This window comes from Tyto alba, unplaced genomic scaffold, assembly GCF_018691265.1.
Source record: "Tyto alba isolate M040663 unplaced genomic scaffold, T.alba_DEE_v4.0 Super-Scaffold_14, whole genome shotgun sequence".
Taxonomy (NCBI): Eukaryota; Metazoa; Chordata; class Aves; order Strigiformes; family Tytonidae; genus Tyto; species Tyto alba.
In genome coordinates, this window is record NW_024881276.1 from 54139409 (window position 1) to 54158796 (window position 19388).

Below are 19388 nucleotides of genomic sequence, written 5' to 3' on the forward strand. Positions count from 1 at the left end.
TTCCCTTGGCTGCAGCACAGGCGATCTGCGGGAGGAGGGTGTGCAACAAGCGGCGGTCTTGCCTGCAAGTAGCAAAAACCGGAGAGCACGCTCCTTCGAGGTTGGCGGGCACAACTCCGGGGTGCAGGGGAGGGCGGGCAGCGCACACCCAGCCAGGGTACCTACGCTACGGATACCTACAGCAGGCTTCAGTCCCCAGAGCTGCCAATTTGGCACTAATGTGTAATTTGTACTAAGTAACGTTTCAAGAATTCCGCACGAATAATGTAATAATAGCAATTAGACCCTTTACCAAGCATAGCTGTATCAGACGTGCAGTCCAGTCATTTCGCAGAAGGTAGAAAGCACTTGACGAAGGAGTCTGCACCATCACAGGCACTAGAGGTGTGCAGGTATATGGAATAATTGCATTCCTTGTGTATTAGTGTTTGCATATAAGAAATGCATGCTGAGCTAGCATATCACCTCCTTCCTCAAATAATAACTAAGTTTCATACTGTGCCTGAAGTGCTCTTTATATAGTACACAGAAATGGGTTATGTAAAGATTAGAGCTGTGAGAGTTGTTCACAACGTAACCGAAAATCTAGTAACAAAATCCACTTCTAGCCTAGGTTCCCCAACACAAAACTCAGGCCTGCTTTACAGAAAGGTCAGGGAACTTTTGGTAGTTATGACACTGAAATCACAAACTTGTACCCAGAAAGGGAAAGGAGACAAAAAGGAGAATAAGAAAAGAATAAAATGGCATGGGAAGAGGCTGGGGGAAAAAAACCAAAACAAAACAAAAAACCAACAAACCACAACACAACCAAAACCAGCAGGAGCAGTAAGATTTCTTCCCTTCTTCCTGTGCTACTGCCCTTCTTTCCCATGGTAGAAAGGAGAGAAACAGCCCCCAGATTTCAGGGAATGCATCTTGTTATATTGGAGCTACAATGCAATGTGTGGAGTTCAGGGTGCTCAGATGCTTTTGTATGTATGTGCATTGTTACTAGGAGATAACTAGATTTGGTACTGGGATAATATTCCACCAGTGTGGTGTGTTCCCATCTGATGTTGCCTTTTCCCCAGTTTTAAAAAAAAAAAACCCTAATAAAAAAGAAAATTAAAAAAGATACAATAATTGTTACTGCACACTCTAATGAATTATTGTGTTCAAGGTTCCTACAAAAAAAGTAATATTATACTCGGCTTATGTTTTAATTGATTTATTAATATTTTATCACAGGAATGTAATTTAAGCTCCTCATGATTTAGATCTCATAAACCTTTAGCATTTTGCAAATTCAAATTCCAATTTAAAGCCAGGGCGAGCAATTAACTTTTCTATCATCTTGTCAGGGGAGAAGGTTCGTGTTTAATTTGAGACAAAGTGACAGAAATATATATACACTGTATGTATTACTCCAATTTAATTTATGAGTCAGCACCATCCACCTTCCAAATGTAGATTTAATGGAAGGGGAGGAGGGAGTGGGGGGAAGACCCTGTTATTGTGGCACTTGCTGCGGTATCTGCCCCAAATTCACTATGAAAAAACGACCCTGGTTTATGGAGATACCAGGGTAGATTGATTACAGCTCTATTTTCAACCCTTTTGTTTTAATTTCCATTCATTCACCACTTTCTCATATAAAGCACGTTCTCTCGAATGTCAGCTAGCAGTTCCCAGCCAGAGATGGACAGTTGAAGCCACAGCAGGTTCTCCCATGACCTGTCCCAACCGCTCTGCTTCATGCCCCCATCAGTCCCTCGAAAAGGCAGACAGCCAGCAAAGCAAGCTCCCTGTAGGACTGACACAAGTTAATACCTGTGGGGCCAAATCCTGTAGTCCTCAGTGATGCAGCCATCTCGCTGAAGTCTGTGCGATACTCATTCGATTAAGGAGCAAACAGAAACAAGACGGTGCTACTAACTTATCCTTGTTATTATTTCCCACTCAGAAGGACATTCCAACCTCTTTATGTGTAACAAAGGAAACCTGCAACCTAAATTTGTATGGGCAAAAATTTGCATGAACAAAATAAACAGTTGGTTAGCATTTGCATGTGCTGTTTTAAGAAAGGAAGGGATAGTCTAGTTTACAGCTACCTGCCAGAGATCTTCCAGATGTGCTGTCCGCACAACACAGCTAAGCATTGCGCAGGAGTTAACTCATGAACTGAAAAGAAGGTCACTGAGAAGCTGCCCCACATATCACCTATTGGTCTTTACCGTGTCCCTAAATATGTACATAAAGCAAGCTGCACTTAAGCTTTCTAGAGGAGGAGATATTTTTTGATGAGTAAGAACTTTACCACTACTGTCACTACTTCTGATAGTACTATCATATCAGAAGGGGTTGTTTCAGAAAGAGATTAGGGGCTCAGTTCCAACACTTCTACACACAGCCAAGCTGAATCTCAAGACTCCCAAAATCTTGATGCCACAGACTCAGGCCCAGATATTCCAAGATACTGGAATAATCAGAATTTGTTCTGATTTACAGAGCTGTGACACACACTGCAAATGCAGATCCAGCTCTACATTCAAACCTAGCTAAGTATAATCGTAACTTGCAGAGTTCAGAAAGTGTGTCGGATGGAGTCAAGTCAGATACATCCCTCCTGCTCATGAATTCAAAGTTTTGGCCTTCATCTTCAACATATTTGAAAGTCAAAACTTCTTTGAAATAAACATCTCCACCACTTTCAATTAAATTAAATATTTTGTTTCAGTGATTTCAGGCCACTTCATTGGAATTCTTAGGCATATGGAGTATAATTTTCTTAGAAATAAAGAATGCTCTTGTACTGAAAAACCACAATTCCTTTAAACAAACAAAAAAATGTGTGCGTGCGTATGTATATATATGTACACAGATTAGAAGTTCATCCAAAGCTTCTCCAAAAATCCTTATGCAGTCTTATATCAGCTTACAGTTAAAATTTATGTAGAAAAAGCCAGACTCGAGGTACAGTTGTTATACAAAATCCAAGATGCAAAAGATCTCCGATATTCAGCCATACTTCACTCTCACTACACATTGGACTTTGAACCAAACTTGAAAATCTTGCTTCATGCCCGATTCATTTATGAAGCTTCACTCTAATTCAGAGCCTTATCACTTTCTAAACTCAGGTAAGAAAAGCTTTGCTGTCATGCATATTTTTAGACAAATTATAGCAGAGCGTCTTGCAATTTCCATTACTTTGTGGTGTCTGCACTGCTGATAGACACCAGCCCACATTGGCATCACTGCTGAGGTGTCCTAATACTTGTCTGAAAAATACTATTAACTTCACATCACAGGCATTTGAAGTGCATAAGAAAACCATAAACTTAATTACACTGGAGGACTAGTGTGATCTCACATGAAATTTGAGCTACCGTTATTAAAAATAGAGAGATTGCATTTACTTAATGCTTCTTACAGTAAACCAGTCAATTTTAAACTTTCAAGGTTGTATAATCAGACATAACTATATTGGGAGGGGGAAGAAGCTGTCTGTGGAATTTACTAGGACAAGCACTTCACATGTCAAGCAGGAAAAACCTGTTTATTCTGCTAAAAAGAATATTCCTTGAATTACTATTGTATATGAGATAGGATATTCAGACAACACAGCATAAAGACGTAGGCTAAAATAATTTGCAGAAAAGATAGGTTGCCGTAAAGCATTCTTCCTTACTCCACTCCCCCAAAACCCAAACCCGTTCCGGATTTCAACCAGCTTTTAAATTCTCAGATCTGTTCTTAATGATGTGTAGCCGTTACATCTACTCATCACACCAGGAACACTGCCTCCCTCTTCCGTGCACTACCCACTCCTAGAGAGGGAAGTAGTTTTGTTTTTATCACTTTTCTTCTGTTAGCCACGATTTACCTCTCTGAGCCTTTGCAGTTTACCTGCGCAGGGGGAGAAAAGTGAGGAACCCTTCCAACTCCAAAACCACAGCTAGGGGAAAAACGGATTGTGCCTAAACTAGTAACACGAATGCACGGCACTTAGCAACACCCAGATTTTAGATCCTGAGCTCAAGAGATGCTCTTTGGAACTAGTCACATGAAGAAACACTGATTTCCCTATGGATACCCTTGTACTTGCCACGTCTCCGTTAAGAGGGAGAGGTGTTGTCTCATAAAGGCTGGGGATGACTGAAAACGTACCCAACCTCTTCCTTGCCCTCAGAGTGGCAGAAGAGCTATATTACATTACACAACACCACTAAACAGCTTGGAGAAAAGTAAAACTATCCCCCTTCATTTCTCTTTCTGTGCTCACCAACCCTACCCCAATCTCTTCAGCCTTGGGGATTTTGGTAAGTCAATGAGTGTACAAAGCAAACTGCCTGTCAATGAAATGCTTGCCAAGCAAACCTATCGCATAAAAACCCAGAAGTTAAAAAAGTTTTCCAAGGGGAGAGTCTTAAATCTGCTCATGACATGAACCTGCCTTGGGATCACACCAGCTAGACTCTGAAGACAGGATGTTAAACCTTAGTTCTGAACATCAGAATTTGCTTATTTAGATGAGAAAACAGGTTTAATCTTTATATGCTTTATCATCACAGTTATCTCCCAAGAATAGTGCCTCCTACGGGAGCCTCAAAACTTATAATCCGTGTTCTCAGAGATTTTATGCAGGAATGTTTGCTGTTCATGCTGCATTGTTTCTTAGAAGAAAAAAAATAATCCTATCTTTCCCATTTTTTGAGAATCATCCATGCCTAAGATAGCATAATAATTTGCAAAAAACAACTTTTCAGATTAAACTGACTCACACCTGGTTTTAACTACAACTTCTTCCAGCAAGCGATGTGCAGTCACTTCAGTTGAATAAAAGCACTACAGCTTGTAACACGCACGGTAAAATTGTCTACTGATGAGTGCACCGCTGTAGCAGTATCCTACCTAGCACCAAGTTCCCGTAAATTCTGTCCTAACCTGCATTATACTAATTTGAAAAGGTCAAATGAACCTTTAGGGTGGGCATAAATGGGGGAAGAAATAATATCCTTCTAGTCTGCATGAAAAAGTGATGTTGCCACATAATCCTGCAAAACATACACCTTAAAATCTGTATGGTTTTGGTTCAGAAAAAAAACCTCAAACCACAAAAAAACCCCTCAGTGACACCTTTCCTGAATTGGTAATTTAAGCAGACAATGAAAGACATTAAAAACAGAAACAGCAGAATAACCCTGGAGGCAGGCCACTCCTTGTGAAAGGGCATTCTTCAAAAAGTAGCTTCAGAAGCACACCTACACAATTCATACACCACGTTATTTAACGTTCTTTTTCATGTTTGCCCAGGTTCACGTCAAGGGTACGGCAACCCAAGGTGTTTCCACAGCAAACTTTCATGTCCGCTGCAATTTTCCCTTTCAAATTCAATACAGTAAAATGAAATGAAGCAAAATGAAACAATCTTTATATACCAGTTCAGCTAGCAATCCCTAGCCCTCATTGTGCTGCATCTCTCATCAGCTCTCATTTACTCAGACAAGACAGAAAAGATTTGCAGATCCTATTACATTTTCCCACCCTATTTCCCATTCTGTGTGTAATTTTTTCCTTCAAATAATACTGATTGTGTCAACTGGAGAGAAGGAAAAAAAAAAAAAATGAAGAGAGGAAGAAAGAAAGAAACAAGCACTCTTTGTATTTTCTTCATAGTAATAAAATATGAAAAGAAGAATTCACAAGAAAACAGCTGAATTCCCAGCGCTTAGAAAACGGACCTGGCTACAGAGAGACACATTCTACTTAGAGCAGTATCTCCAACTAAACTGTCAAAGTGTCAGTAAAAGTTATGTGTGCTTTTGTCAGTGAATAATGTGGAACAAGGTATACTTTCCACAAACTGAAAGTCAAAATTCAGGAAATTATTATTTAATGGGGAGGAAAAAATAGAAAAAATAAATAAAGAAAGGAAGTCTTTTGTATACTAGCAAAGTGATGAGAAAGAAGGCAAGACCAGGGTAGGCTATAACTACTGGTATTGACTTTATTTTTTCTTTAAAGGAAAATGAACAGAATGTTTTAGAAAAAGTTGAAATAGTGAAGGGTTAAAAGGAATAAGTGAACTGTAAGAGAAGGCAGAAATACCATCTTTCTTTGTTACCATCTAAAGATGTCCGATTTTACAAGCAACTTAATTTGAGCACGTTTTTTTGTTTTAAGCATATGCATGCTCTCACTGTAATCTTGAGAATAAGACCACCCTTTCATTTTTCCACCGTTTCCTGCCTCATATACTAAACATTTTTCAGTGTTTGCAGTAAGTGCGGCAATTGATCTGAAAGAAAATACCTTCTTACCAAAGAACCTCTATTCAACCTCAGACCAGGTCCATCAGGTGTACTATGAGAAGACTGGTTCCCAAAGGAAACAGCATGTGATCACGTAATTAAAACTGGAAAAGCATAGGAAAGTTGAATTAAGGCTGCTCTGTTAACTTTAATTCTAGTATTCACTGATTTGACTTTAGATAAGTGAAATATTCTTTCACCCATCTTAGTGTATTTATTCCCCTGAATTTTCAAATAGCCAAGTGAAAAAGTGCATCTGCTTTGTGGTCATCAACAGTATATGGCAACCTTCAGGCCCACAGACAGACCTCTGACTCCTGAATTAATTAAGCAGCTGATAATAGTACTTGGTCCTCCTTATTTTCATGGAACATTTATTGTCAGAGTGGCAAGACGCATAAGTGTTAAGAAGAAAGGTAAAAAATACCTCCCTGCCACAAAGGTCATTCAACTGATTTTTTTCAAAACAACAATCCAAACCATGAAGGCACGAGAATTCTTAGATGATGTTATGAGGACATTTTAGCATGGGCAAAACCAGATATTTTCCTCTAGCATCAGATCTACAAACAGCACACCCAAAGCAGAAGAAGCTCTCCCCAAAAATTATGTTTAAAGCTAATAAAAGTAAATAGAAATGGTTAAAGCTCAGTAAAACTTATAAGCACATGAGAAGTTTTTGTAATGGTAAGTGCAAGAGAGCGAAATCCACATCTAATAAATGTAGATACTGTGCATGAGACAGAGCAAAAAGGAAAACACCAGGCAGGCTTTAAACAATTCGGAACATCAGAAACATGTAATTTTAACTTGCACGAACACAACAGAAGCACAGGTTCAGGGAAAATTCTGCCTAATAGGAGAAATGGTGACTGATTAAGCTAACTTTTCCTACACATAACATTATGTTCAGGAAACTACGCCCATTCATATTGGTGGATGAAGAAGTGTCTGCATTGGTTCCCAAAATCTTCTACACACTCCCACTGTCCTAGGAATTGAGATGCTGACAACAGTAAGTGAGAAAGGGAAGATTTTGTTCAAAGGGAGAGAACTGTGAAATCAGAACAGAGGGGCAGTATAGGTCTCTGCCACCAGGATTTTTTTCATCTGTAAGAACTTCAGTCAGTTCCTCAAGAGAGAAAACATGCATCATCGTCATCCTCGCTGAACAAACAGAGCCCAACAGACCTGTTTCTTAATTGGATGAAAAGCTAAACTAACTTGATCCTTACCAGACAAATCCTACATGGCTTTTCTCGCGCACCTAGCTACATTAATCTGAGCACAGAAAGTCCTGCTTAACTAAAGCTCCTGCCACCACAGCCCTCTCTCTTTCACAGGGAGCACAAAGACTAATTCACTACTCTGGAAGGAGGAAAAAAACCTGCACCCACTAGTCATCTGGTTGTGTTCATAAAAAGCACTACCCTGACCATACTCCCAGAACTGCACTGCTCCTGTAAATGTATACATTACAAACATACAGGTCTGGAATTTAGTCAACAAACAGCAATACAACCCGCCACCAGAGAATGTATAAACACTCATAGAGGCAAAAATACTCAGCCTGGCTGCACCACACACAGTGTTTATTTATCTCCCTTGCAGAAGATCAATGGAAGAAGACATTCAAAACAACTTTTTAAACAAAGTGTCACTTTGTGTTAGTTTATGTCAGTGGGGCTTCTTCCAAGTACTTGTGTCACAGTAAGATATGGATGTGTTTAGATAGTTTTCTTGTTCCTTTACTCCAGTCATGGCAGCTGGGCATGAGTGAACGGAGAGGAGAAGAGCTGCTAGTCTGATCGAGTTACTGATTTAACATTTAGAGACTTTGCAGCTCAAAAGAAAATTGCTGTGTATTTGTAACCTGAATGCAGGTCAGTAACTTCAAAAGGTCAGGCTGAACGTTTAAAATCTTTTTGTTATTAATTCCCCACCAGCTCCCAGTTCTGTGAATGCCAATGAGCAGACGGCTTCTACAGAGTTCAGTAGCATTTAGCCCGCACCTCTGAAGACTAGGTCCTCAAGAAGATGCAAAGGGAGTTTGGAAGCAAAGACTTTCTGCCATACAAGCAAATGAATTCTTTATTCACTTGAGACCCACTTCTTAAAACACAGAAGGCACAGATTTCTTTATTGAGGTTTCTTCATTTGTTGCTAACCCATTAGCCTAGTGTCAAGGCAACTGTGTTTTCTCCATCCACTTATTTCACTTTTAGGAATACACAAACTATTTTGGTGCTGTCTTGCACTAATTTACACAATATCACAGGATTTTTTGATGCTTCTTAATAACACAGATAACTCCCCATAGTACACTGCATTTCTATAACGTCTTTAATCCAGACATATCAAAGCACTTTGCAAACCATACATTTGCCTTACAAACAACCCCACTGCACTCAATCCATATCTTACCATCAAGAAAAGCTAAAGTAGAGCAAGGTAATGCAATTTAGCAGGGTTACAAAGAAAGCAGTAGAAACCGGAGCAGAATGCAAGTTTTCCAACTTTCTAGCTCACCAGCTCATCGGAAGGCCGGCCATCCGAGATGGTAAAATTCAGAGGTTATGATTATGCCTCCGGTAGATTTACATTTCTAACATGCAAATACTATGGTGTTGTGTTTTATGCTATTGGCCTTTCAAGGGTCCTCTGACTCTACAACAGCTTTTAAATACTCAGGGGAAATACTCACAGGAACACAAAAACTTTAGAGCTTTCTTTCCACAGGATTAAAGTCCCATTTCAAAAAATGTGGATGATAGCAAAGAACATAGCTAAAGCATCACTTTCAAACTAATTCCCTTCTGATATAAAATGCCCAGACTCCAAAGATAGAGAAGTAATCCAGAATGTGTGTGACTGCCACTTTTCTGTCAGTAGAGTAACCTAAGTAAGCAACTGCTTCCTGCAGGGCTGCATGATGCCAAGCGACCACATGAAGTTGAGAGTTTCCCTCCCGTGTTTGGGTAGATCATACACACTCCCCTTTTGTGTCTCATCAAAGAGCTGACAAGGAAGGAGTGGAAGGGCAAACAGGCACTGGAGCCACAATAAATGAAAGCTAAATAGTAAATCTATGGAAGTAGTCTGGTTGTGGGATGGACTGCTTCAAGTCAAACTCAGGTCTCCCAGACCAGCAACCTAGAGGTGGCGGTGATCTGATTCACCAGCAGTTTATGGGAAGCTGCACAGTAACTTCAGGGGATTCTGACTGGACTGCAAAGCATTCAAAGCCTCGGGACATGGGTGCCTGGTGTATCTCCCTCTCGAATAGAGTATTTGCATCACATACTCTCCTCCTTCAGATCTAAGGCACTGGACCTGATGGTGAACCACTGGTATGTCTATGCTTCTAACACCAGAAAGAATTTATAAGAATTGATGAGTATTTCTGATGACACATCTGGTAGTAAACTTGTTTTGAGGGTCAGTGTCTTGTGGAGAAGTCACAAATCCAAGAAGGCAATACATTAATTTTCAGGCTCTGATTTAAGCCATAAATTACTGAAGGAAAACTGCTTTCCTTCCTATCTTAAATGCACTTGAAAATTTGCCATGACTCCCCATAAGTAAGCACCTCCAATGATTACTTTTTCAAGGAAAATTTCTCTTGCATTGTTGGTGCAGCAATCTTCTAGTACTGATGGCCCTAGACAGGAGTCTTTTGTTTTAATGACCTCAAAAATCTCTTAAGATCCTTTACTCAAGACTCGTATGAGCATGTAGCTCTCTGCTCTGGGAATGTCATCTTCATTACTAACTGAAAAAAATAACGTTTCTATATCCCACACCAACACTGAAACATAATCAAATAAGGAATACTGGTTAAATATTCGACATTGAGCACAGTAAGAGACAAGCTGAATCTTCAGTAATTGTCAGAAGAACATAGCTTACTGAAAACAGATCCTGTTTCACAGGAACACAAAATTCTAGTTTATAATTTAGCGCTGAAGAGGAAACGCAGCCTAATGTACATTCCACTGATAAGGCACCCTACGTTCTTACAGCTTGTAAAGGCATTACACTGAAAGAAACACATTTTGTATGCTCATGCAGTACCTTCAACCATACAAACATATGATCAACTGCCATTCATGTTACATTATCAGTATCCTACTTACCAGTGCTTAAAAGGTGACTCTACATTAAGATTGAACAAAGTCCCCTAATTTGTGATTTTCTAGTTATGCATCCTGATTTATCAAGTGGGGGCAACTTGTACCCCACCCCTTACAAGACTCCTTTGCAATGTATTTGCCCAAATCAGTGCACTCAAACTCCTACAGAAATTATCCAACAGCATGAGCTAGCTTGGAAAAAAAGCCTGCCTTGCTGTGAAAGAAGACATTACCCCACTAGAACTATCATCCTCATGGCTTGCTTTTTTTTTTTTTATTTACTTTTTAATGGAAGCAAAAACCCCTGTCATCTCACCTACTCCTCTTTTAATAAGGAATGACTGCCGTGACTACCCCCATCTAGAACCACCATTCACTGCCAGCACCTCTGCTCTCCTCGTGTGCTTGGAGAATAACTGATTAGCACTTTGCATAATTAACCTGATTAGCACTGTGCATAATCAAACTGATTAGCACTTTGCATAATTAAAAAGAAATAATAATAATAACAATAATAAGCAGTAGGTAATAGCAAAAGCTTCTAGTCCCAATGTCTGTTCGTTAGCTCTAGGATTAGTTTAGTGCAGCATATTTTATTTCTTAAAACTATTTTTTTAAAGATGCACAGGCGCCTGAGAAATACAAGTTTAAAAACTCTCATTTACTTTCCAGATCACTAGTGAAAATATTGGTTGTTTCACTATTATAACTTCAGATTTCTTGTGCTTCCCTTTGCTGCAGCTAAGACATTTAACAGGATGATGCCTGACCAGAGGGACCGGTGGTCTGATTCCTGACCAGAGGGACCACTGGTCTGATTCCCACATCTGTCTACAGTACTTTGCATTTGGATTCATTATCACAGGATACAGGAGTCTCACATCTTCTAATGCATATATCCTCAGAATGTATTTCAAGGGTTGGAAAGCTGTATTATCACTATTGTCAAGATGGACAAGGTAGTAAGACGCATATCCTCAAATTATGTAGGCACTGAATTCTCTCCTGCCCTGAACAATTACTCCAGACCACAGGAAGCCTGAAGAGGAACATGGAATTAATCATACTTCTGCCCTTAAGCTTGCATCACTATTCCCCAATTTGAGCGCCACTCCTGATTGCATGTATGCTTTGCATCCTGTTCAAGAATGTGAGAGAGAGAAGGTACTTTCTTTGACTGCTAGCCTGTCCCATCTCCAGTGTAAATCTCCCATTTAGGACTTCAGGAGTAACAACCACCTCCCAAAAATCTGAAGAACCTGGGTAGCTACACCTAGCTAGATTACAAACTGTGTGAGGATATCCATGTTACATGTCTGCATCCCAGCGACTCAGTTCTCCTGGACATTCAATGCCAGACAGCCTAGAAGAGTGGTGTCTCAAGTGAGTGGGTAAACCACTAACATTTTCTGTTTACTGATGTGGTCTCATCTCTCTTAGTCACCACTATGTCCTGTGTTTCTCCTGACTTTAGTAACCTTATCTTTCTCTAGCATCCTTATATTATAGCTCAGGTTTTCCTTGCATTCCCCAGAGAGCAATCTTCACCTTGTATCATCTATTACACCTTCAAGAGCACCTGAAATACTCACTGCCAGCCCTCCACCACCTCCTTACAATGACCCTGCCTACATTCCCCACTGAGTAGCAGACACACATTATGGCTTCTCTGCTGACTGGTCAGCCTGTATGACTGGGACTGCCCTGCAGCTGTCCAGACAGCAATTGCTGCCTCCAGACTGTACGTGGCCCAGACACAGGACACTGCACGGACCCGTCCTAGAATAGTGACAAAAATACTCCCACTGTACTAGAGCTTTCCTCATAAACATTCTCTCTTAAGCCACTGAGAAACTGTGGGGGGGAAAGAGCAATAAAAGAGAATCTTATCATAATTAACTGGAAATGTATTACCCATGCACACTGGCCTCTCCATCACCCCAAGCTAAAGAACTCATTCGAACAGCAAAGGGTGAAGAGCTAGTCACTCATTTCACAAGTTGTTAAGTTTCAGAAGAAAAGTGTTGCTGTAGAGATTTTTCAAGTCCAAATGTTCCTGGGGAAGGTAGTTCCAGTAATTCTGGGAATGAAGCCAATCCTTTGGCTTTATATGTAAATATTTAAACAATATTATTTTTATATACATATATTTTATACACACATATATATATGTCTTCAGACTTCCAGACTTGCAAAACTGCAACAGAAAAAAATACACCAGTTGACATTCAGCTATCAGCTCACCTGCTTGAACCATGATAACTGACCATCAGAAACAAAATACAACAGTGACTTCAAAATAATTGAGCCATGTCATCTATGTATACTAATCCACCCAAACAGAAGTGCTAAAAAGAGCAGGACTACAGATTCTAAAGTAGAGAGATTAAAGTCTTAAATTTTATCTCCTTAGAAGTGGCAAGAACACAGGGTTCAAAAATTTTAAATCTTTTAGAGCCTAGATGGATGCTGAGTGCTCCATCCACAGGTGTGGAATCTCCAGCTTTGGATGACACAAAGCTTCACATTCCTAGCATCTTAGCACTCTGACACCTGAGAGTAAAGCTGTGACTTCATCGTGTTTAGAAAGGTCACTGCTGCTTCAGGCTTAAATCAGGTCTATACCTCAAAAGGGATTACTTGGTAGAAAGTGCAAGTGAAAAAATGTAAAAATATCTAGCACAGATTTACTGAATAAATAAAATGGGAAGGAAAAAAAAAAAAAAAAGCTTTACAGTCGTTGAAAAGGGGGTTGATAAAATGGAGGAAGATGATTTAGTGAGATGGTATCCAGTCAGAGCATATGATGAATAAATCAATCCATGAAAACAAAATTTACCACATAGATTCCACCTGTACATACTCAGTAAGCAAAAAATACACCCTAATACAAGGTACATGTGTGTAAATTCATAGCTATATGATTTAAAGAAATCAAATATTTATTAATAGAATATTTACATGTCCCTTCAAGTATGTACATATAGCAACAGTGTGAGTTTTAAGAAAAGATCACATAAGTGTACATACATATACATAAAAAAATGTGCAGAAAAAAGGACCATGAGTAGGGCAAGTTTTTTAGAAAACATTTAGATGGCTTTATCAAAAGCCCTCATCCAAAGTTTGAGGGGCTTTTGCAATCTTACATTTTTCTATTGCAAAATACACCTGCTTTCTTTTCTTTCTTTTTTTCCCCCCCTAAACTAAATATTTCTTCCATCTAATGACTCTCTTTATTAGACAGCATCTAATTTGCATACATTTACATACAATTTAACTGCTAGCGTGTGAGAACAAAGAAATGGCTCTGTATTGTACTGAAGGACAATACTCAGAAAGGAAGGTATAAAAACGAGCTAGCTCGGTGGCTGTGTATTCTCTTTGTTTCAGAAATACCAGGATTTTTAAACACACCACTTAAAGGGTGAAAAAGATTATTTCATCAAACAATGAAAAAAGATACAGTGCAGCTCCCTTTTAACACATTCTCTCTCTGGCCTGGTTAATGGGATTTAAGGGTCCAATATTTCTTTGCTTTCTTCTGTTTCCTTTATTAGAACTGATGGATTTAATTCTGTCACATATTTTACTTCATATTTTATTCCTATAACAATCTATGCTGAAGTTCAGCTCCAATGCTAATTCAACACTATCCTCCCTTCCTTGCAGTCAGCCTGGAATACAACTGAATGATCTTTGATGGGCACGAAGTACTCTGCCCTCAATGCCCAGTGCTAATGGATTTTAGAGAGAGTCTGCCAGAATTTTACCTTGTGGCAACAAGGCTAGAGATAATGAAAACTTACCATGTAGCTGACTGGGAATCAACACGAAGGGAAGCAGGGCTGAGCTCCGCTTGTGAGAACAGGGAAGGACTGTGGTCAGAGTAAATGCAGAATGTAAAGGATGTGTCAAGTCCTCTAGTTCCCTAAAAGAAGAGGAGAAAAGGATCTTTAAGATCTCGCATGAAGCAAAAACCTCTAGAAACAGTTGGCAGGAACTCCAATACAGGCCCTACCAAAAGCACAATACATCAGCAACGGGTTCTTCTCCAAAGGCTTTGCTGTGGGAGTAACAATTGCAGAGGACAGCAACAAGTGTAATCCATGTGGACTTGACATAAAAAAATAGCATGATTTCACGCTGCATGCTGCACAACTTCATGTCCCCTCAAACGTGCAAAACCCAGCAAAACAGAACAGTCTGCCATTTGTTACTGCCTGCATAGCAGAGCTGCTAGCTTCACTTCTGAACTCTCCCCTTTTCAGCATCACACTCAATGACTTGTGCTCAGTGGGGCAGAAAAAGTAAAGTATGAACATTCAATGGTGCAGGGACAGGGGAAAGAAGACCTAGTCACTCTGGCAACATGTCATAAGGGCCTGTTCTACAGAAACATAGCAACTGAAAAACCTTTTCTAGTGTAAGCAGACCTATTGCAACCTAATGGAATGTGACCACTCAGAGTAAAAAGTGTTAGGCCAAGTTAGCTTGCATACAAAACAGGTGTAGTATTTAGGATCCAGTAGTCATCTGCTCCGTTCAGTTTGCCCCAGCCGGACACAGGGTACATGGCACACTGGCTTTATCTGATCAGCAGAAGGCCAAGTCTTGATTTGATGGGCATGCTCAAAACAGCATGTGTGGCACAGTTAACACTGTGACTGAAGATACAGGACTCACATCACAAACTGTACACAGAGAAACTTGTGCTGATACTGCCCTGATGTGCCTCACTAGCACTCAAAATACATTACACATTATTTTCAGACACAAATTTTCATTCAAAGCTGGCTGAAATGTTAATGAAGTTTTAGCTCTTCTTCAAAGGGGAAAATTCCTGACTGCTTTCAAAAATGTTTTCTTTTTTTTTTTTTCCCCCCTGCCTGATCTGCTTCTAATGACACGTAGCAACCAAACCTCACAAAAGAAATTAATCAAGCCTTCATATCATTCTCCCTTTTCAAGGATGGAAAGGTTGAGGTGTGTGATCTTCAGAGTTTCTGATGTGTACCAAAATGCAAGTTTTAGAAAACAGTGGAGAAAAAGTAAATTCCAAAGCCACTGTTCCTTTAACTACTATATCCTGTGCTCACAACTGTACCTTGCTGAAACCACTGGGTTATTATTTCCAGAACCTTAAGTGTGTAGCTGCGCTATGATGTAAACTGATTTTAATTGGAGCTTTCTCAATTCCACCCTTCCCTTACCTCTCTCTCTCCTTGACACGTCCCCAAGTCCATCCTTGAGCCAGGACTGGATAAAGGGAGCTTTCAGCTCAATGAAAATTTCTTTTCCAAGTATTTTCAGTCACATCAACCCCCAGTCACAGCTCAACATCCAGGCATGAAACTTGGGGGTTAGAGCCAAGGAGGCAGCAGCACTGTACAAGTGGAGGAACAGCAACAGAGCAGCACCAATACCGATCAGTTTAAGCTACTGTGGACCTACATCTTGGTATTTCTAGGGCTGCTTTGGTATGACATGGAAGAAAGGCTCTTATCACATAGCTGGAAGCCAAACCAATCATGGCTTTATAGGTAAAAATGCCCCCACCTCACATGCTAACCTAAAATAAACTGGCAGGCTATGCAGATCATACAGAACAGATGCAGTCTGCTTCTGATGAAAAATAGCTCGAGATAATGGTGCACTGCTACAATCTGCACCAGGGGCAATTTCCAAGTGGCAGGCTGAATTAGCCTCAAGTGACATGCATTACAGTAATGCTTCCCTGAGGCAATAAGGCAAGGTCCTACATTCAAAAGGAAAGAACTGAGCTTTCTTGCCAAAGGCAAACGATAAAGCACATGATTAAGAACCACTGTTACCAGGACATCCAGAAGCTCCTGAAAAATCTTTCAAGGACTTCAGAAAATACATCTGGAAATAAAGAGCAGGAACTTTCTTTTACATCTCTATAGTTACAGTACTAAGCATCTCTTTTGCTACTTTCTCAGAGCACAAGCATCAATTCGGTCTTGACTAGAAACTAAGCTTTCTTCACCATCAGCATTTCTAAAGTCATTCCGCCCAAACAGTTGTGCAGGAGGTTGTGGAATGTGTATCTGGATCTCAGCTGAATATGGAAGACACTACAGTCCAAATCTATTCCTTTAGCTTGCCTGCTCCAGGGATAACAAAAATTGGAACATTTAAAACGCTAGGAGAGAAATCTTTTGGCAGTAAGGAACCACCGAACACCATTATCTACAATTTCTTCAGGAGAAGGAGTCACTAAGAACAGCTTCACTAGTCAGTTAGCATCTACTGATGATTCATCATCTTTGGAAATTACAGTAAATGAGAACTAAAAGAATCAGTGTGGACACCTGATCTTCATCCATTTTCATCAGCTCAACAACCAATACCTGCCTTTTCAGCACTGCAGTCAGAATTTGTATAGCTGAGTTACAACCAGCCCTGAAGGGCAGAATACCAGATCAGATGTGTAAGAATTGGTGGCTTTTTTCTTTCAACAATAATGAAATAATGCTTTCATACATAACATTACATACCCGCATATGTGATTTTGAAGCAATGGCATCCACGCATCTACTTGTTTTCATTCCAGTCTTCTATAGAGTCTAAAGAGGTCTACAGTTATTCTATTAACCATGGGCAGCTGCACAGGTTGTTACACAAATTTATACATGTTCAAGTTACGTGACTTCTACACAATAGGCTTAGCTTGTTTGGAGATTCCCAAATTCCTTCAACTGCCTTTAAGATATAGCCGTTATCAGTACAACCCACCTGTACATAGATTCTTGCTGTGGTGTCACTGAATACTTTTCTTTATAAAATAAGTGTCCATAGGAAAACATGCATATATAGGTACCTACACAGGCACATACGTTTATATACATACACATATAAAACATTCTGGTAAATACCTGTTATTAATATCTAATTATGACAGTATCATTAGCTCGTCATCATAACTGTTTGATCAAATTAATTTTATTCTTTTCAGGTTACAAAAGGTGTCTATATTAGTTTTGATGGTATTTAAAATGATGCGGAGAATCTAAGAATTTTAAATTATGCCAATATTTTAATACTTTCTGTTCAAGCACTCTTGATTGGTTTAATAGTGTATTACCACAACAGCAGCCTCAAATTTTAACTTCACTATAACAGTTCTTCTTGGACCTAAAAGAAGGTGAACCAAATCATTCATCAGATTTTTCCCCTTTTTCTGTTGTTAATATACTCTATTGAAGCTGAGATATGAAAACGTTAAAGTTGGTGTAAGCAGAAGAATAATTCAGTAGCTCCTGTTGCTCCTAATTAAATTTTGGTATTTCTGAAGTTCCACTTTTTGTACATAGCTGTGTCATTACATTTTGTATTAGACATTATGGGTGGGATTATCCAAACGAGCAATGGTGTGATTCTTTTTCCACTCAAATCATGGTGAAGTAGCTCAAGGTGAATCCACCAGCAGCACGTTCAGGCCAGCTTCAAGTGCTTTTGAAAATCCTCCCTCTTCCCAACCTGCCCAGAAAATGGGCAGAAACAGAAACAATTCCACCACCTTGTGTCTGGGAAGCAACACCTGCATGTTGCAGCTTGTGCAGTTCTGTCAAGTTAAAGATGCTGAGAATTCCCTTTTAGATACATACACTATTTCTGAAGCTAGTAAATTCTTTCAAACATTCGCTTTGATTTGATAAATTATATTAAATACAATTTGCCTCAGCAGCATTTTAAACCACGACAGCTAGAGCACGAGTAGGTCATTTTTACACACAAAAGTAAAACCTATCCAGTTGTGTATACAGCCTAGATTACATATGCAGGCCCACACTCTGAGATAACAGTACCCAGCTTGCACTCCAAGCCAGTCAGAAACTGTGTAGTGGCAGACAGCAAAGCCAAGCCCGAGCCAATCAGTCCTGCTAAGCAGCTGCTACCTCGGTTGCTTATTAGTCCACCAGTACACTAGCCATGACCATGGGCTTCAGATGGGCTTACAGTATGCACAGAACAAAATTGTGTCTGCTTTCAAAATACCACAGAAATGCAACCATGAATGACTACTATCAAAGGGTGGAGGTAAGAGAGAAATCTATTTTAAATTTTCTCAAAACATTGGTTTTTCAATACCGAAAATCCTTACTCTTCAATACTGTATAATAACAGAATCATGTTGTTTGTTGGCAGAATGCGGTTTCATTTTTAGCAGAAAAAAATTTGTGTAATAATTTTTCCTGATTTAGATGGGTTTTAGGTCAACCTTAGCTACATAGAAATTAATGTTTTGTTCAAATTACAGGGTAATTTTAATTAGGACACCCTGTTAGACATCCTGTTGTTCTATTTAATGGACTTTCTCAATTATGAAAAGAAACACCTCCCCACCCGCCTGTGACTTAAAAGTTAAAGTAAAAATTATGCTGAATAAATATACAAGGATAAAAATTATTTATTCTGTATTAGGTCTTTTTATTTCTGTTAATCTTTATTTGGCACCTTCTGTATCAAAAGGGCAGAGTTCAGAATTCCACACCCATTAAACACCTGTTTAAAAACCACTTGAAGCACTGGAACCAGCCAAATATGTCCCAATTAAGCAGAACCATTGGCACTGCTGTCCCGAGTAAGGAACACCCATTGCCATTTGCTCTCATTAGGTTAAACAGGTTTCCTGGGACATAGCTGAATTCCTGATTATGTGCATTGCAAATGGATGGAGAACACCAGAACAATAAAATTTATTTCAGCAGAGCCTTCTGTCCAGTTGTCGAGCACGGAATTTTGGGAAAAGCAAAAACTGAAGCTTCAGGAAGCGGCTGGGAGTTACATGTACCACATGAGACAACTCACAATTGTTTCAAGAAATCGCCTGGCTGACGTAACGGAAAGAACAGGGCTCGGATTTCTTCTTGAAAACACTCCGAGATTAAGAGCCGATTCCCTTTTTCTTAGCATCTCTTCCTCTGTATTAGTT

At 39.6% G+C, this 19388-nt stretch overlaps 1 protein-coding gene across 5 annotated transcripts in view; it reads right to left on the reverse strand.

Annotated features, from left to right (window-relative positions):
* ZBTB20 (zinc finger and BTB domain containing 20) overlaps nt 1–19388 on the reverse strand; it is a 485842-nt gene that overhangs the window by 372873 nt on the left and 93581 nt on the right. For all 5 annotated transcript variants that reach the window (XM_042788414.1, XM_042788415.1, XM_042788416.1 and 2 more), the window contains exon 3: nt 14239–14360. The gene's annotated coding sequence lies outside the window, so the exon portion shown is untranslated. The remainder of the gene's footprint in view (nt 1–14238; nt 14361–19388) is intronic.